The sequence below is a fragment of the Eretmochelys imbricata genome, chromosome 13 (genome assembly GCF_965152235.1).
Source record: "Eretmochelys imbricata isolate rEreImb1 chromosome 13, rEreImb1.hap1, whole genome shotgun sequence".
NCBI lineage: Eukaryota > Metazoa > Chordata > Testudines > Cheloniidae > Eretmochelys > Eretmochelys imbricata.
This window is the reverse complement of record NC_135584.1, coordinates 29184993-29205994: the sequence shown is the minus strand read 5'-3', so window position 1 is coordinate 29205994 and position 21002 is coordinate 29184993.

Genomic DNA, 21002 nt, shown 5'->3' with positions numbered 1-21002 from the left:
GGGAGGTGAACTATCTCCAGTTCAACAGGTTAATCATTAATATTTGGAGGATTTTCTTGCCATGCTGTATTATGAGGAGAACATCACCAGACAGACATTTAAATTGTTTTATTTAACTAAAACGACAACTTTAAGTATTCTGGATTTTTTTCTTCAACAGCAAACATAATATTTTAACAAAAAAAGCATATGTCCCTCGCTTCTCACATTTATCTCCAGACTTCTTCTCCTTGTCCAGATCTATTCTGTCCCCAACAATCTTCTATTCATTCAACTATTTGAAACTTTGCACTTTCAGAAAGAGCTAAGGGATTGTCTCTGTGTACAAAAATTTGCAGAGGGACAATAGAGTTGAGGTCTGTTATTTCTAATCTCTATGTATTATTTATTTATTTAAAAACATTTTTGCTGTTAACAAGTCTGTTACCTCTGGAGACACAAATCCACAGTTTGAAAACTGCAAAACTAAGCATCTCTGTTGGTATCTTCTAGATTGAGCACTGAGTCTCATTGGGTAGATAGAAAGATTAACCTAAATAATCAATACAGAGTCCTGTGGAATCCCATAAAATTGGGTCCCTAATCCATGAACTATTGGAACTCATTCACAAAGCTTTTCTTAAACATTACATGAATATATTGTCTCATACTATAGAATATGAATTTATAATCCCTATTCCATGATGAGATATTTTTGAGCTATAATGTATCTTAATTAAAACTAGTTTTAGATAGGTTTTTTCCTCAAAGAGCACTTTATTAAAAAAATCCAATTTTTTATATTTTTTAAAAGAAATCGTTGATTTTTATCCGCCCTGGATTTTCACAGCAGATCAGGGTAAGGCTGGTTCCCAGAGTCAAGGACTGGAGTGACCTAGCAGATCACCGGTCCAGATAACACCAGGTGAACATCACAGTTCCACAATTTCTAACCAGGGGTTACAAATAAGTATAGATGCTCAAGCCCTGAGTTAGCAAACCCAGGGTGTGCTACCCCAAGTGTTACTAACCCTGGTCTTACATTGCAGTGTAGATACACCCTGAGAGACCTGACTTTCTTGCCTGGTTCCTGCTCCTTGTTCTTGCTATCTTGCCTTGTTCCTTGTTCCTGCTATCAGGCCGTATCCCTGTTCCTGTCACCACTCCTGGTTCCTGCTTCCTCCCCCTGACCCCACTTGCTGAGTTGGCTTAATCCTTGGCATGACTTCTGACTCCAACTCCAGCTTAACCCTTGGCATGACCCTGATCCCAACTCTACTCCTGGCTCCCACCACTAGGTCAGCCAGCTCATGTTAAGGAACCTGACAGCTTGCTCAGTCCAACCTTGGACTCCTCCAGGACTTGTTGAACCACTGCTTTGAGTATGGACATTACCAAAGCTGTCGCCCCAGACCCTGTGAGTCCTTAGGAGCAGATCGCTGCCCTTCAGGCAGAAAACCAGAAACTGAGGGACCAACTATGACAGCTGCAAACAGTAAATAATCCCTTTCAGGACAGTCTACAACTCTCAGAGAGACTGCAGGGAACCACTCAGCTTCTCTTATACACTAGGTTGGGTGACTGGCCCCAGAGTTCCTTTGCTGGAGAGATATGATGGTACCCACAGTAAGTTTTGTGTGGTCATTACCCCGTGCAGACGCTTGTTTATGCTCCAATCCCAGGAGGATGTCGCAGACCAAGTAACGGTGGGGCTAGTACTAAGCCTGCTTACCACGGAGGCCCTGGCATGGGCCTCTCACTTTTTAGAACAAAATCACTCAGTACTGACCAACTGAGACTCATTCTTATGAGTGTGTGCCAGTATTTTTGATGACCCTCACAAAGTCCACTCAGCAGTCTGCTTTATGAAAGCTTTGGCAAACCCTGGGTCAGCCCCTTCCTATGTCACCCAGTTCACATATTTGGCCATAGGTACCACATGGAATGGAGGTGGACTCTTCCATCAGTTTTATCTCAGACTTTTCAAAGAACCAAAAGATAAGCTGGCATGGGTGGACCTCCCCCTCACCAGTTTAGGGGCCTTCATGGACCTGCATCTGGATGAACACAACTGTATGCATGACAACTGGAACATAGAAGGAGCCCTCCTAGCTCCTACACTTACCCAATGCTGAGCTCTCAGGCCCATGTGAGCTTGCCCTTGGTCAAGTCCATACCAGCTGACATGGAATGACAAATAAGAGTGTAGAAGATGGGAGAACCTCTGCTTCTATTGTGGGGGAGCAGGGTATGCATTATCCAAGTGTCCTGTCAAAACCCCTACTAGGCTGATGACAGGGAAGAAGCTAACTTCACACCTAGTCGGAGCCCTGAGTCTCATTACCACCATGGAGAAACCCTGAGATGATGCTAACCCAGGAATTCCTCATACATCTCCACTTCTATAGATTGCCCTGCAATTGGAGAACCCAGAGGTAGAGCAGGCCTTTCCTATACAAAGGACCTTGATTGATTTGGGTGTGGGGGACAATTTTATGGATTTTTTCCATTTCCTGACTTCTCAGTCTCCCAATAAAACCCAAGGTTATCCTGGACCTGATAGAAACTATAGATGACATCAGACCTAGTTAAACAGGAAACCGCAACACTGGAAGTGGCATCTGAGGAGCACCACAAAGTCCTACAGTTTAAACTTATTTCCTCCCCACATTTCACCCTGATTTGAGGGGCACCCTGGCTCATTTGTCACAACCCCCATATTCTGTAGTCCAAGTGCATCATTGCCTTCTCATCTAGACTCTGTAGGAAGAATTGCCTTCTTGTTCAAGAATTCAAAACCCTAGAAACAAAGCCAGAGGGTTCCACTTTGATAACCCAGACATTCCCCCCACATGGTGGCAACCCTGTCAGACTTAGAAACGCCATCCCCACACAATGACCCGTGACTTACTGTGAAATATCAAGACTACCATGATGGAATGCAGACTCACTACCCTCGCATCACATCTACAGTTGCCCCATTGACCTGCAGCCCAGAGCCAAGGCTCCATGTGGATGTATATATTCTATGTCTAAACTATCAGTGTTAGTTAGTAGTGTTAAGGGAGTACCTCCAGGAAATCCTAACTAAAGGTTTTCTGTGCCATTCTACCTCCCCTGCAGGCAAGTCATTAGTTTTTGTGAAGAAGAAAAAGACGGGTCTCTAAGACTCTACATAGACCACAAAGCACTGAACCAAATAACTATATGCAATTGGTACCTCTTGTAGTTAAGTGTAGAAAGCTGGAATGTCATTGCCTTAGTAATGCTGTTCAGGCTGCTCAGTGCTTGTGTCCAGTGTTATCAGTACTAGCAGATAGTGCAGTCTGCTAATTCAGCAGACCTCAATGTTACTCATAAAGAAAGACCACTGGCATGGATTGGTGACAAAGGCATTCAGCCAGTTTTATTGCCCTCCAGGCACAGAACTAGCATCCCATAGGAGCTACAGTTACTCCAACATATGAATGCCCAGTGGCAAGGAACAGCTCAGTCAGCAGTGGGAATTTCTGCCATCCCCTTGGCTGCACATAAGGTGAGGTACCCTGACATTTATAACCTAAGACAAACAACTAGGATAAACAATGTACATACCACCTTACATGTTTCATGGCATCCGTTTGTTACGTCCCCTTGTTCCTGATATCTTGGACAAAGCATTCCTATTCATTATTTTGCCAAACCATCTTATTTTGTACTAGAGTGGGATATATCTGTACTAGCTGGAATATATTTATGTAAATATCTAGTGCCTAGTACACTAGCAAAAACTTTGCCAAATTCATATACTGGACAGTGAACTTGCAAACATCTGCTTTAATACATGACCTAACTTTGGTTCACAGCGTCTGGGTTCAAGCCTCAGACTTGCACTAGGCCCAGTGCTCCAAGCTCTTTCTCTCTCTACTAGACCCCTTATCTTTAATCCTAGATCTCCTGGACTAAGTACAGTCAGCACAGATGTTTACCAAACTGAAGCGTATAATCTAGATCATATAAGGCAGAAGATGAGTGTGAGACAGCCTCTAGAACAAAGTATGGACACTTTGAGTATTTGGTAATGCCCTTTGGACTCACCAGTGCTACTGCCATTTTCTAGACCTGATCAATGACATATTTTGAGATATCCTAGACCAGTTTGTGGTGGCATATCTAGATGACATCTCAATCTATTCCAGTGATTAAGAAAGCTATGACCACCATTTCTGTGAAGTCCTCACACAATCGCATCAGCACAGGTTATGTACAAAACTGGAAAAGTGCATATTTGACCAATCATCTGTCAAATTTTGGGGGTTCATCCTTTCAGCAGATGGATTATGGATGGACCCTCAAAAGGTGTTTGCAATTTGCAATTTGGGATTGGTCTGAACCCCGGAACATCTGAGACATTCAGATGTGCATGTGGTTTGCCAACTTTTACAGGAGGTTTATTCCATTCTTCTCAGAGGTCACAGCCCCTGTGGCTGCCATCATGCACAAATCTGCAAGATTTCACTGACCCCAGAGGTCTGATAGGCCTTTTAATGTCTGAAGATAGCTTTCATTTCTGTCCCAATGCTGCTCCACCCTGATCCTGACCAACCTTTTATCTTTGATGGTGATCCCTCTGATGTAGCAATTGGGGTGGTACTATCCCAAGGAACTGGGCCCCAGCAAGAGATACATCCATCTGCATATTTTTCATGAAAACTCACCAGGGCCAAATGCAATTATGAAATAGCTGACATGGAGTTACTCGCCATTAAGGTTGGATTGGAGACTTGGAGTCTCTACTCCGAGGGGGGTATTCTAGTCTTAACCAACCATAAAGATCTAGAATACCTATCATCTGCCAAGGAGCTGAATCAGCGGCAGTTGCATTGGGCCCTAGTCATCTTGAGATGTAATTTCATAATCATGTGTCATCCAGGCAACAAGAATGACAAGGCTGATGCCCTCTCACAAAAAAGGGAATGCTACACAGAATCCACCAATGCCAAAGAACCACCAGCTAGCATATTAAAACCACACAATTTCATTTGTGGGTCTGTATCTTCAGACTTCCTTACCATGCTCCAAGCAGCCCTCCCTAGCAATCCCTTTTTTAAACTCATAACCTCATCCAAGAAGGTCTCCCCACTATCACCTTACACCACTATTCCTGGGTCAACAACCTCCTCTATGTCAAAAGCTGCCTATATGTTCCCAGCAATTCCCCAACATGTTGCACATACATCATGATACCTCTGTGCCGGTCACTTTGAGCATTCTAAGACTTTGAGCATTGTAGCCCTCTCATTCTGGTGGCCACAAATGCGGGATGATGTTCGGTCCTACAGCAGGTCCTGCAACACCTGTGCTCAAACAAATACCGCTTGGAGCAGACCTTTTGGCCTCCTGATGCCATCTGAGACCCCTTTCTGGCCCTGGTCATGCATAACCTTTGATTTTTATAGTGGAGCTACCCAAGTCTGAGGGCCACTACACCATAGTGACTGTCGTGGACCAGCTTACCAAAATGGCCCATTTTGTACCATGCACATGTCTCCCAATTCTGGAAACCACTGCATGTCTTCTGATTACACATATCTTCCACCTCTATGGCCTCCTGACCATTTTACCATAGACCAGGGATCCCAGTTCATATTCAGGTTCTGGAAGGAAGTGTTTCACTTTGTAGACATCTGATCCCATGTGTCCAGCGCATACCACCCTCAGCCGGATGGTCAATTGGAATGGGGCAACCAGGTGCTCAAACAATATCTCTGCTGCTTTCTAAACCACTGTCAGAACAGTTGAGTTCCATTACTCCTGCTTGCTGAATTTGGGCATAAAAATGCTTCCTTGCACTGACCCTAGTTGATGTGTCTTGCTTGACCCATCATATGACCTTGACCCTGACCCTACTCTGGGCTCCCACCAGTAGGTCAGAGAGCCCACACTACTGGCCCTGACAGATACCCAGGTCCCTTTCTTCATTGACACAATTAACTTGACCCGTGTAAGGTGTAAGAGTAGTTCACATTTTTTTCCTTCCTATATAAATAATTTTGCATTTATCAATATAGATTTTCATTTCATTTGTGTCATTTTAAGATGATGTGTTAAAAGAGAGATTATTACAGTATAAGTCACCTAATTAAAGTAATGGCATGTGACCTCTCAGGCTGGAAGTGCACTGATTATACCAAAAGCTGGACTATGGGCATGTTAACTGGATACAAAGGGCCAGATCCTGCCCTCATTGTCTCTTGCTTTACACAGGTGTAATTTCACTGACTACAATGGAATTATTCCAGAGATGCATCAGCATTATTGAGAGCAGAATTTGCCCTTTAGATGACTTATCTGCATTCACACTTTCTTAATTCTCTCCGCATTGCACTTTCTCCGGTGCAGCCTCAACAGGGCTAGCAACACTTTGCTAATGAGTAGGCCCTGATATTGATTGCAGTATCTGGGCTGTATTGGACATGGAATGGACCACACAGAATGGCTGGCCCCAGACTGCATCTTCTTGAAGTCAGCTCATACCTTCTCTTTCCTCACAGTTCATCCATTGCTTGGAATACCTGCAGAACCCCCTTCCCTCATTCTACAGGATTTTCCTTCAGCATAGAGGTGAGCATTTGGGAAATTTTTAGGCAGGTCTTTCTGTGCTAAAATGTACAAAGGATCATGAGGCTAATGCAGCCTAGCAATATTTGGCCACATATTGACCAAAGTAGGTCAAAAGTTTTCCCTGGAGATGTGTTTTTGATGGACAAAATGGTGAAAATTTCAAAATGTTCATCAAAAAATGGGGGAGGTAGGGTTTGTTAATAAAAAAGAGAAATTTGAAGGGGTTGCTGAACATAGAAAGGTTTCGGTAAAGAACCCAAAGCTTTTGAACAGAAATTTAGATGAAAATGAAAAAAATTCATCAAAAATTTTCACATGGAAATTTTTTTTCCAGTTGGTGCCAATAGTGACTGAGCCAAATCTCGGGCCAGACTCCTTGCGGGTGTAAATTAGCACAGCTCAATGGAGTGGTGTAAACTGACATAAGCACAGAATTTGGCACCTCCTCTGGCAAAAGAACCAACAATGAACCAAACAGCAGAACGCCTTCTGCTCTGAGTTACCCTGGTGTAAACGCAGCGTAGCCTCCTAAACTCTACTGGAGCTCATTGAGATTTACAGCAGTACTCAGAGGGGAGGTTCATCCACTAGCCCCTTCACATTACTGAGAAATGGTTGGCGTTGCATCATTCCACGCACTGAGCTTTGTGATCTGTGTGACCGGTGCCAAGCTGGGAGTGGTTTTGCTCACTTTGCATTGAAGAGTGGGGATTTGCTTAGTCAGGAGTGCTTGCATTTGCATGCGGGGACAATCCCTTTACTCTGGTTTGACAGGACATGGAATTCTGTCACTCAAAAGCGAAGGGGAGTGAGGGGGGAAGACAGGACAGAGAAGTTGCTCTCAGTTGAGGGCCTGATTTTGATCTCATTTACACCAGTGTAAACTGGGAGCAACTCCGCCGACTTCTGGAGTTACACTAGTGTGAAGCTGTAAGTGAGAGAAAAATCAGGCCCTGGGTTACTTGGCCACTCACCTGCTAATTTGCTAATGAGCTGGAGAGCTTCCATTATTAGCATGTATTTATTTTCCTTCCACTTCACCACTAGAATCCCTGCCGTGTCAAATTCTCCCTGACATTTCAGCCGTTCATGCTCTCCTCCTGCATCCCTCCACGCCCCCTAATAACAAATGAATATTACAGAGTTAAATAGCAGCTTCCCTCCTTCAGACTCAGCTTTGCACGCTCACCCATATAGATGTGACAGTAAAAAATGGCCTTTTATGTGCTGCAGAAGTTCATAACATTCCTGTCTTTATAGCAATTGAGGGCAAAAGAAATAAAATCAATAAAATATTCAAAGCTTTCACATGATAAGTGCTAGCAAAACTTTTTACCAAATGTTTACTGTATAATAAATTCTATTAAAAAGCCCAAGCTTGCATGGTGAAGGGGGGTGTGGGGTGGGGGTGGAACGTTGTCACTTTAATTGCAATGGCATAAATATTTGATATTCAGTAAATTAGATCTGTAGCTATGAAAACATTCTTGCAAATGGATTTTTACCTGTAGCACAGTGCCATTAGCAGGAGAAATTCAGCACAGCCCCAGGGCCTGTAATTAACTCAGCCCAAGCAGAACTAAATATTTTTGACAGTTTTCCTGGTCTGGAATTAACTGTCATAGCAGAGAATGAAAGAAAGTGCATTGTCACATTATGTTTACGTAAAGTCTGTAAAATGCTGTGTTTTTATTTTTGTTTTGGTAAGTCTGGGTTTCATGCCCCGTTATTTTTTTCATCGTTAGAGACAAGCTTAAAAGCAACTAATGATGTATTTTATATCCTCAGACTAGTATCGAAGCCGTCTGAAAAAAGGGGACATACATTAGCTCAGTAATTCAATTTTTCTCTTCTATAATAAAGCATGGTACACTGTGTGCTGGTATAAATCATAATACGCTGACATCTGAAGACATTAGAAACTGTGTTTTTTCCTATCTGAATCAAGGTTCGCAGATAATAAGCAGTTGTCTAGCCAATGTCTGTTTGTCTATCTTACTAGGTTTGGGGGTTTTGTGTGTGTGTGTTTTTGTATTTATGAAAATAACTGTCACTCTTCTGAAATGCAAACCCTTGAGGGCAAATCTACTTAATGCTTCCCTGAAAGCTACTTATTGTCCAGTAGCTCAGAGAAAATCAGTACAGCAGTAATTGAAGGGATGTGTTGGGTTTCCTGACACATTGTCCTAGAAAATTATTTTACCTGGAATAATAAAGGTTGTTTTTACTGAAAGAGTTCTCTTGCTGTAAGAATGCTTATAAATCAAAGGATTAAAGTAGAAATGACTTGTAAATATAGAATGATAACCTAAAGAGGGCAAATATTATAGCTTATGGTAAAAAGAAAATTAAAAAAACCTGGTTTCCTAGAATATCTATATCTATCTATGTATCTATATACAGAGAGAGAGAGATGTGCAAAAGTGTGTAGTGTGTTCTCATGTTTTTCCTTGCTGACAGATTGAGAAGACAAGCAAATAAGGAATCAAAACTACCAGATTTTTTCATGAAAATTGCCAAGCAGCGACAAAAAATCTAGAAGAAATTACAGCTATTTCAGGACTCTTTCTTTGTAGCATTGCCATGAATGTTCTTCTTGGAAATAATTCATGATCCTTTTATTTTGAATTCCTGAATGTCTCAGTAAAAGAAAAGGAAAAAAACATCAACCCCCCCAAACCCCTCTTTTCCCAAGATACAGCACACAAGACATTTTTATTTTGTAATTCATTTCAGCATAGAAGTCCTTCTGTTTTCGCTACACAAATGCCAGCTTTGTTGAGGGGCTTTTTTTTAATGGTTTCTAATCCATTTACAGTTGCCTGTTAGTGTTAACCTTCTGTTTTGTCAGTTTCAGCATCTTTTTACATGTGTAAAAACCAGCTTTTTGACTAACAAGCCAAATATTCATTAAGAAAGAAAGAAAGAAAGAAAGAAAGAAAGAAAGAAAGAAAGAAAGAAAGAAAGAAACCCTAGAAGAGAACAAAAATCTGAAGATAAACACCCTCCATATGCAGGGAACAGCGAATGAGCTTTCCCATCACAATGGGAAAGGGACCCTAACACGCACAGGATAAACAAGAGACAGCAGATGAGAGCTTAACTGCTCTTGACAATCAGAGGCTCAGTTTCAAGTGACTTCATTCAGGTTAGAAATTGCAGCCTCTGCAATAAAGGACATTTATTTTTTTTATCTGTAGCTATTTAAGGGCTGGATCTGATGAGGTGCTGAGTGCACAGCAGAAGTCAATGGGAGCTTCAGGGGCATAGCACCTGGCTGGAAGCACTCAGCACCTTACAGGACCAGTCCAAAATGGAAGACGATCATTGCTACCAAGATGACTGCTGCTGTATATCCTATTACTGAATTAACCAAATTACAGTACACAGTATCATTACTAAATTAATTAGTGCAGTTAGGCAGTGAGGGATGGAGAGATGTGTGTTCTTCTTCGTTTTCTTTTTTGGATCAGACATTTACTTGCCCTTGTAGACTCTAAGGCCTGGTCTACACCTAAAATTTAGGTTGACCTAGCTACATTGCTCTGGGATGTGAAAAATTCCCACCCATGAGAGATGTAGTTAAGCTGACCTAAGCCCCAGTGTAGACACCGCTAAGTCGACAGAAGAATTCTCCCGCCAGCCTAGCGACCGCCTCTCGAAGAGGTGGATTCACTACAGTGATGGAGGAGGCTCCTTCTGACCTTGTAGTAAGTGTCTCTCCTACAGCAGTGCAGCGGCTGGGGCACTGTAGCGTTTTTAATGTAGACATACCATAAGTCTTGGAGACAGTCCTTGATGACACAGGTATTTCGGTTGACTTCAGTGGGACTTACATGAGTGACTCCCCATGGGAGTTAGATGCCTAAATACCTTTGAGGATCTGGGCCTAAATCTGTAACTCAGGTATGGAGATCCAGAGTAGTGAGTATCTTTTTTTGCAGATATTCTCTCTTCTTACACTTTATTCCACCTTGTTTTTTTCCCTTAAGGTACATGTACACATTCCTCTGCTGCTCTGTCCCCTCTTCATGGAGGTTGTGAGGCTGACACATACGGCTGTGTATCACAGCAAGAGGGATCTGACAGCATGTATCACAACATAACGCAGCACATCAACTCAGGAGCATGAAAATTGTCACAGCCACTTTAGAAGATTTTCAGGAGCTTCCCACTCAGAGTGTTGCAGGTCAGGCAGCTGTCACCCAAGTCTTTGAAGGTTAAGAGATACTGCGATTCCCTGTTCAAGGCCAGGGTCATATTTTTGCCATGCCATTTACCTTCTTTTTATCAGTTATGTAACATGCAGGCAGCTGAGCTCACTTCACTCTAACTTTCTGACTACACTAAGGAATTGAACCATTTCAGCCTCCAGCAGCACAGTCACACCCACACATGTTGCGAGGGTGCAGTGTGTCCACATGAGGCACTCTGCTTCAGGCTCAGAAATGCAGCATGTCCATGCACAGCACGCCTGCATCCACTGCACTGCCTCCATGGTAGGTACCTATCCCTTTGTTCTTAGCATGGCTCCTATGGTTCCCTTCCTCCTCCCCTTTTGAGGGCCACATCTCCTTACAGCACCAACCCCACCTCTCCAGAACTGTTGAGTTCCCAGGATGAACATTGGATGTAGGGAAAGTCCCCTCTTTCACTCCCTCTCACAAGTCCCCTGCTGCCCCAGACCTCGTCCCCTTCCTCTGGAGCCCCACTCTTGTGCAACTCCTGTGGCTCACAAGTCTACTTCTCAACCCCCATGGACATCTGGATGTGGGGGTGTGTGACGGGGTTCACTCACCTCCTGCTGGCTGTCTTGGGAATTAGCTCTGCATGTTAGTGTACCCTCTTTGGGTGGTGCCTTGCTGGTGTCACTTCTGCTCTAGGACCCACATCTCTCCAAGGACCGTGGCATCCTCTTCAGTGACACAGTGCTCTGGCCATGCTACGCACTGTGCTCCCCCCTTCCAGGGGACCCATAGTCCGCTGTTCAGCCACTTCCCTTAGTGACTGCTGCAGCGAATTATCTGGCCAGTTCCTTGTGGCCCCAGCATCCTCTGTGCCCTTGCCTCAGGGCTTCAGCCTGCAAACCCCGGCAACCAGCCAGGAGTTGTCTCTCGCTCCCCTGGTCCCTGCTAGCAGCACTACTCTGTCCAGGGTGCTGGCAGTTCTCTCAGTTCCCTTTTTATATGGGCCTGCTTGGTCTTGATTGGCTGCTCCCTTCAGCCCTTCTCTGATTGGCTGCCTCCTGCACAGCCTCCCTAGGGCTCTATTAATCCCTTAGAGCCCAGTGTGGTGCAAGCGCCCCATCACAGGGTGAGAGGTCACTTACATTCAGATTAGATAAAATCTTCAAGGCACTCTCCAGATAGCCACCCCAGAATAGTAGAAGCCCATGTTTTTTATGTTCTCGTAATATAAAGGATTCAGCACTAAGTGAGTAAACCGAGTTCTATTTTATCAGCACCAGCTAAACAGGACAAGACAATGTATGGCCAATCATTAGCATTCAGTGTTTAAGACCCAATGCAATCCAATGCACTTCAAAATAATCCAGCGTGTCACTTTTCATGGGATTCACTAGAAGCAATAAGAGGTTTCACAAACAATGCCCAGTATTAATGATCTGCCAAAAACAGGGTTGAATGCACATACTAAAGAAATCATATGTTTCTTCTTGGTCTGAGTTAAACAGCCACCTTGTAAGGCTATAGAAGTATCTAAATATTAACTTAAGTTAGTGGACCTGTCAACTTAATTGGTAGGTCCACTACTCTCCCCAACAGAAATCAAATTGCAGGAGCTTCAGTGTTAATGTCCTAGGCCTCAGCTGAGAGAGCTTCAGCTAGCCAGGGTTTGTGAGTTAGTAGGTGTGTCATAGAATCATAGGACTGGAAGGGACCTCGAGAGGTCATCTAGTCCAGTCCCCTTCATTCATGGCAGGACTAAGTATTATCTAGACCATCCCTGCCAGGTGTTTGTCTAACCTGCTCTTAAAAATCTCCAATGATGGAGATTCCACAATCTCCCTAGGCAATTTATTCCAGTGCTTAACCACCCTGACAGTAAGGAAGTTTTTCCTAATGCCCAACCTAAACTGCCCTTGCTGCAATTTAAGCCCATTGCTTCTTGTCGTACCTTCCGAGGTTAACAAGAACAATGTTTCACCCTCCTCCTTGTAACAACCTTTTGTATACTTGAAAACTATTATCATATCCCCCCTCAGTCTTCTTTTCTCCAGACTAAAAAACCCATTTTTTTCAATCTTCACTCATAGGTCATGTTTTCTAGACCTTTAATCATTTTTGTCACTCTTCTCTGGATTCTCTCCAAATTGTCCCCATCCTTCCTGAAATGTGGCACCTAGAACTGGATACAATACTCCAGTTCAGGCCTAATCAACATGGAGTAGTTCGTAAGAATTACTTCTCATGTCTCTACAATACTCCTGCCAATACATCCCAGAATGATGTTTGCTTTTTTTACAACAGCGTTACACTATTGACTCATACTTATCGTGTGGTCCACTATGACCTCCAGATCCCTTTCCTGAGTACTCCTTTGTAGGCAGTCATTTCCCATTTTGTATGTGTGCAACTGATTGTTCCTTCCTAAATGGAGTACTTTGCATTTGTCCTTATTGAATCTCATCCTATTTACTTCAGACCATTCCTCCAGTTTGTCCATATTATTTTGAATTATAATCCTATTCTCCAAAGCACTTGCAACCCCTCCCAGCTTGGTATCATCCGCAAACTTTATAAGTGTACTCTCTATGCCATTATCTAAATCATTGATGAAGATATTGAACAGAACCAGACCCAGAACTGATCCCTGCAGGACCACACTCATTATGTCAGAGGTGGACAAACTATGGCCCTGCCTGTCCCTTGAGCTCCTGGACGGGGAGGCTATCCCCTCGCCCCTCCCCTGCTATCCCTCCAGGGGGGCTGCAGGGGCAGGGGAGAGCAGGGGAGAGCCTCAGCGGAGCAGGTGGGCAGTGCAGGTGGCAGGAGCACTGTGAATGCGGGCGGAGGACTCAGGAGGAGCACAGGGTGGCCGGAGAGAAGCGGCGCTTTGATGGGGAAACCACCACTTCTCTCTGGCTGCATGGCTGCCCCTGCTCCTCCTGAGTCCTCCGCCCATGTTCGCAGGGCTGCATTCTGAAAGGGGCTTTAGAGGGGTGGTTGGATGGGGAGTGGGATCCCAGGGGCCTGTCAGGGGGCGGGGGTATGGATAGTGGTCGGGGCAGTCAGGGGACAGGGAGCGGGGGGGTTGGATGGGGGTGGAGTCCCGGGGGAGCGGTTAGGGCAGGGGGTCCCGGAAGGGGGCAGTCAGGGGACAAGGAGTGGGGGGGTTGGATGGGTCAGGGTTCTGAGGGGGGCAGTCAGGGAGCGGGAAGTGGGAGGGGGCGGATAGGGTTAGGGTTTGGGGAGGCACAGCCTTCCCTACCCAGCCTTCCATACAGTTTTGGAACCCCGATGTGGCCCTCAGGCCAAAAAGTTTGCCCACCCCTGCATTATATCCTTCCAGCATGACTGTGAACCACTGATACTACTCTCTGGAAATGGTTTTCCAACCAATTTTGCACCCACCTTAAGGTAGCTCCATCTAGGTTGCATTTCCCTAGTTTGTTTATGAGACGGTCATGAGAGATAGTAACAAAAGCTTTACTACAGTCAAGATATACCATGTCTACTGCTTCCCCACATCCACAAGGCTTGTTATCCTGTCAAAGAAAGCTATCCGGTTGGTTTGACACGATTTATTCTTGACATATCCATGCTGACTGTTACTTATCACCTTATTATCTTCTAGATGTTTGCAAATGGATTGCTTTATTATTTGTTCCATTATCTTTCCGGGTACAGAAGGTAAGCTTACTGGTCTCTAATTCCCTGGGTTGTCCTTCTTTCCCTTTTTATATTTGCCCTTTTCCCATCTTCTGGAATCTCTGCAGTCTTCCATGACTTTTCAAAAAATTGCTAATGGCTCAGATATCTCCTCAGTCAGCTCTTTGACTATTCTAGGATGCATTTTATCAGCCCCTGGTGACTTGAAGACATCTAATTTGTCATGTTTGTTTGCAAGCTCAGAGGCCCTGATTCAAAGCCCATTGAAGTCAATGGAGTGACTCATATCCAGCCCTGAGCCTTTGTGTTACCAGCCACCATTCCAGGGCGTGCTACTCATCTGCTAGCCACCTTTGCCCTCTCAGCTCTTGGAGCAGTACCCAACCTTGCTTCTGGTCTGGCTAGTCTCATTGTCTCTTCTTGCATCGATCTACGGTCTGGTGAGGTGTGTCCTCTCATGAATCTGAAAATCTCCTTTTTCTCACTTTGGCTATGAGCCACCTGTGAGCCTATAAAGATTACAGAGACCCAGGACATCGTGGCTGGGGTGAATGCAAGACTGTCTTCATTTCCTGTTTACACAGACTACACCACAGTGCCCTCCCACCTCTGGGCTCCTCTGCACCTCCTGGCATACTTTAGATAGCTGTTGGGGCCTGTGTAAGTTACAGTGGCCTGTAATCAGCACTTCCCAGAAACTCTACAGTGATATGGGGTGGTAGTCCCACCCCATACATGCTATTCCTCCCCCTGTTTATGGCCAGGCCTTGAAAGGGGGTCCTCAGAAGGTAGCTGTAATGCTGATGCCAGAAGAATTCTCTTTTGGCTGGAACTGGCCATTTAGAGCTTTCCCCAGTATAAAGAGCCTGGAGCAGGATGAAAATCTCACCCTGAAATCTCAGCTGGGACCTGAGTTTTCTGAGAGAGTTTTTGCAGGATATCTAATGAAATGAGCAACAGTACAATAGAAAAGAGCAGCCAGTTAAAGTTTGCTGAGGCTGATTCCCATCTGATTGCCTCGGGCTTTGCTTCTCTTGCGTTGACTTCAGCACACTTGGAAATAATAAATGCCAAAGTGGCTGAGTTCCCAGTAGTGCTGCCGCCACTTCTCAGTGCTCTGCGTCCTCTCAGTATATTTTCACGAAGGACCCTAAGCACGGCCAAGACGGTCTACTCAGATGCACCCCACAATGGCGATCCCATGGACTCTTGCATGGTCACACTGGTTGAAACTTACATATTTCCTAGCGTCAGCTGTTGGCTCCAAGGAGGATGAAGGGGTACATCAGCCCAGGCAAACTGATCTTCATAGGTCAGATGATGAGCCACTAGAACAGGGTTTCTCCAGTACTTTCATGAGGTGTACTCCAAATATCATATAAAACATGACTCAATGCAATAGGGAAGAAGGTATCTCAATGTTCCTCCAGTTTGTGAGCTACACGCTTCTTCAGAGTCCCATGCAATCTCTCCATTGTCCCATTTCCTTGGGGATGGGACACAGCAGATTTATTATGTAGTGTGCCAATACTTGTCAGAAAGCCTTCAAACTCTCTTGATACAAAAGGTGTTCCATGATCTGAAACAAGGCTCTCTGGGAGGCCAAACATCACAGATAAAGTGGTTAGGCAAGAAATGACCTCCTTTGAGGTGCCTTATGAAATTAGGAATGCAAAGGGGTAACGTGAGTAATAGTCTGTAACAATCAATAGTGTGTAGCAATGTACTACAATCAAGAGGCCAGTAATAGCCACTGCAGTTCTTTGCTACGGTCTGTCTATGACTACCCGTTTCAAAGGGGCCAAAGGAGCAGTAGTTCTATGCAAAGGGCACGCTGAGCATGCCTTCATATGATGCTCAATGTCTGAGTGCAGCCCTGGCTTGCAAGCACAACTATGTAGAAGTTCCTTCATCTTCATAATCCCCAAATGTGCTTGATGAGCCACATCCAGGACTGCTTGTTGCAATGCTGCTAGGACAAACACCTGGGCTCCTCTGTATAAGGTATGTTGAGTAGCACGTGTCTTCACCAGGAGCTCAGAATGAATTTTGTAGAATACAGACAAAGTTCTCTTAAGACTGTATCCATCCAACCCACTTGTACAGCACTTATCGCCCTGTGCAGTTCAGCATCTTGAAGAGTGGCATCACTCTAAGTCAACTGGCATATCTTTTAGTAAAAAGCATGCCGTGTACTCTGCTGTTTCTGCACACGAGGGTGCCAGCCCAGAAGAATTTCTTGAAAGAGCACTGGCAAATAAATCATGTCTTCCTTTGATATGAATCCAATTAAAGTTTGCTGCAACTGAATAAGCCTCTGCTGTAGCCTCCCAATCAGCAGATCACTGGCCTCATGACAGAGGCCCAGAATAGGTAAACCATCAGTTTCTAAAGTAAAAGTTCTTCTTACTATGTAGACTTTGCACGCACAGTAGCAAAAACCATTGCCAAGAACTCTAGCTCAGTCTGGGAATATTTTGCTACCATTGAGGTAAGAGTATGGGACACAAATATAACTAGCTGTCCCGCCAATTGCATGCATCAGTTTGAATCACTCCAGGCTTCCTTGGATCAAAATAAGCACAGGGGCTGGATCCAACAAAGGGCTTGATGCAGGGTTTCCAAACCCTGCTTTGCCTCCTTAGTCCACACCAACTGGCCCTGGGATAAATCCCATAGTGGCTTGGCAAGGGTACTGAAATGTGGCAGAGAATGGCCACCTATGTAGTGAGCTAGGCCAAGGAATGAACAGTGTATAATGGGAGTGAAGCAACTGCTTGTAGCCATTCAGGTGTCAGTTTCACTCCATCGGCTGACAGAGAACACCCTAGAAATTCTACAGCGAATTTTGCAAAACTGCACCTGGCCACGTTCAACTTTAAGCCAGCTCGTTGGAGTCAGGTTAGCACTTGGTTCAGAATAGCATTATGATCAAAAAGGGTCTTAGCCTCTGCATGGTCCCTCTGAGGCCCTCAGCAAAGGGGAGCTTGTTCTGCATACCTCCAAGGGCATAGGGATAGATCCCTGATCCTGCAGACTTCAAAGGAAAGTCACAGGAAGGGTGGAAGGGACATCATAGGGCCAAACCGGGAGGATCATTGCACAGGGTCATAGAGTTTAAGACCAGAAAGGACCATTAGATCATCCAGTCTGACCTTCTGTATAGCACAGGCCTTTACATTTCACCCAGCTACCCTTGTATTGCACCCAATAGCTCGTGTTTGGCTAAAGCCTCTTCCAAAAGGGTAGCCCATCTTGATTTGAAAACATGAAAGAGATGGAGACTCCACCACTTCCCTTGGTAGCTTGTTCCAATGGTTAATAGCCCACCCTGTTAAACACTTGTACCTTATTTATAATTTGTATTTCTCTGGTTGCAGCTTCCAGCCATTGGTTCTTGTTCTGCTGTTCTCCACTAGATTAAAGAGTCCTTTCGCATGTGGTATTTTCAGCCTGAGAAGATATTTACATACTGTGATCAAGTCATCTGCTGCTCTTTTTATTGATCAGCTAAACAGAGTGAGCTCTTTGCACTGGGGTAGCTGAAATGCTGGTGCTTTTGGTCTACACTGGCATTGCAACAGTGCTGGGCAGCTCAGTGCAGGATGCAGTGGTGGTGAGCACAGCTCCCAGCAACTGCCATTGCAATGGTGTTGGCATCACTTGTGACTGGGTCAAGCACTTTTGTGTGGGAACACAAGGTGTGTTATAAGCAACCGGCAGGTGCCGGCAACAGCAAATTTCTCTGGTGTGCCTAGGGGTAAGGAGGTGGAGATACACTAGGCTGCAACTTGGACTTTGGGGCAAGGAGAGGAGACCGCCTTTTTCAGTCTTCCAAAGAGCAACAGAGTAGGACTGCTGAGTGTTCTGCGTATGGTACTGCAAAAAAATGAAAGCTGAACGCATGGGGCATGTTGTCCATGGGGTATGTAGGGCATTGACCTCTATAAAGGCTGTATACACAGGGTGGAGAGGGGATGTGAGGAGATGTGCACCAGCAGGAAGCCAGGCAGGAGGAGCAACGAGGTAGGATTCAAGCAGAAGCTCTGGAGAGAGAGAGAGAGAGAGAGAGAGAGAGAGAGCAGCTTCCTGTATAATTAGAACAGGTCGGAAAATGGATTTTTTTTTCTGTGAATTTTGAATTTTCAGCAACAAAAATGAAAAACTGAATTCTGGGCTGAAAATTTTTAAAAAGGGTTAAAAGATACCATTGCAATGCCTCATGGGAATTGTGGCTCAGACACCTCATGTGCTCATTCTCCTTTATGGGGAGGGCTCCCTGACTGGACTACTTTTCCCATGATGCACCATGGTCTCCCCTCTTGGTGAGAGCCCTTGGTCGTGCATCACAGGAGACGTAGTCCAGTCACGGGGGCTGGCCCATCGAGGAGAACGCGGCCACACAGCACCCAAACTACCACCCACATGCGGCATCACAGTGACATTTCTGAATTGAAACTTTGGGGGTTTGTTTGTTGACAAAATGTCAACATTTTCTGCTGAAAGCACAAACTTCTGGTGAAAAATTTTGTTTAACTGAAAACTCCATTTTCTGTCCAAAACAGTTTAAATGGAGAAATTTCCACCCGCTCTGGGGTTAATGCTGTTTTCCTTAATGTAATAAAGTTCCTTGTTCAGAGCTAATAGCAAGTGAGTCGTTGTGTGATTCTTTACCAGTGTCATAGATTGGAAGCTGAAACACAACGAGGCTAGGTCAACGCTGCAAGTGAAGGTGTGACTGTAGCACAGGCAGGCACATGCTAACACAAGTAACACTAGGAGTGATGTCACAGCAACACAGGATTCACTGTGGGGTAGCTTGGGACCTTGGGTATGTACCTGGGTGGCTAGCCCATGCTGGAGTCCATGCTGTCACGTCTTCACTGCTATTGTTACGTCTGCGAGCTAGATTAATGCTAGCACAGCTATACCCACCTGTGCTACAATCACTGCCTTATAGCTTAGAAATACCCCGAGAGAGCCCATTCAAGTACTTCCCACTGTGCAGGAGCAGGGAGTTGCTGATCAGGTTTGTTCCTGAGTTCTGACTCAGTTATGCACCTGAACTTTTGGAGGCTTCTCCAGGTTCTCTGATTTTCTGCAGTCACTCACCAGAGCCAATAAGCTGCATGTAATTCATCCATTCTCCTTTAAAAGCAGCAGCACAGATTACATCCTTGTCCATTTTTAAGACCACAGCCTGGTTTCTTATCAGCTAGGGTGACCACTGGGCAAAGTGCTGCTAAGAACATCCCTCCCATGGGTCACTGAGGGGCAGGCAGTCAGAGGACCGTTCCCATCAACCTGGCCTCGGGAGCAGAAGATAATGGGGACTTTCTGGATCATCTGAAGAGCCAGGCTTGTGGAGATTTATGTTACTAGCTTTTGTCTCCTGGAATTTGGGCTTTAAAGGTTTCAAACAGCTGTGGTAATATACAGGAGAAAAAGAAAGCGAGCCAGGGAGAAACAAAAAAGAGGCTTTTAATGGCACTGTCATTCTAAGCCCAACACTGTCAATTTCATGTTTTGGTAACCTTAAAAGATGAGCCATATCCAACAAAGCCTTTAGCTCTGACATCACCCTCACCATCCAGCCTTGATCCGAAGCTCAGTTTCTGCATGAGCCATTGCAATCAGCTCTATCTCGAGATATTTCTCTTCTGCCCCTTTGTCTCTCATCTCTTGCCCATCCCCCAAGCATGTACCAGCACAATATTACCTCTCTGAAACCAGTGGAGAAATGAAGGGAGAGCAGCAGAACATGTGAATCACAAGGAAGTGGTTTTCCTCGTGACAATAACCACATGAAAGCGCTCAGCATTTACTCTCATGGGACCTCTTTGCAGTTTGGATTGTGGGAGAGTACAAGCAGTTAAAAATACTGTAGCTGATGAAGAAACAGGCAAACGCTGAAATGCCAGCTGGTGTTTGCAGCTTGTAAGCTATTGGGGAGCTTCAAATGGCTGATATATCCTATATAGTGTTTATTGGTTGTTCTCAAGGCCCTGTGTCCAATGTGGTACGTTAGATCTACATAATGCAGCACAGACCACAGACCTATGCAGCAGAGATCCCACGAGCTTTCTACCCATAGCTGATCCCTTATAGTCCAACTAATATAGTCTACCTTATGCTGATTTAGTTTGATATACAATTTAATTTGTTTTACAATTCCTCCCCATTCTATCCCCCACCCCTGCTGCAGGTGTTGAGTAGCTGTATGATGCAAGTTGTCATGCAGAAGCTGGAGGTTACAAGAGCTAAGTAGGGGACAAATTAGAATATTAGTGGCATTTAGGAAGCCATGAGAGGTCACTGAGGTTTCCACACTCCAGAGGCCTGCGAGAACCTTGTTACGCAGATCCAGTAAACTTGAAAAGAATTTAGTTATTACTGCAATGGATGCTATAGAAAACCTGGAGGTAGATAGATGGAGATGAATGACTGGATGAATAGAGAGACATTTATTCCTTAGCTCAATATTAACTATTTTCTTTCTATGTCTGGAATTTCTCTCTTTTTAGAGCATTTCTGAAAGAAAGTGGGAGGAATGGACAGAGGGGCCAAGAC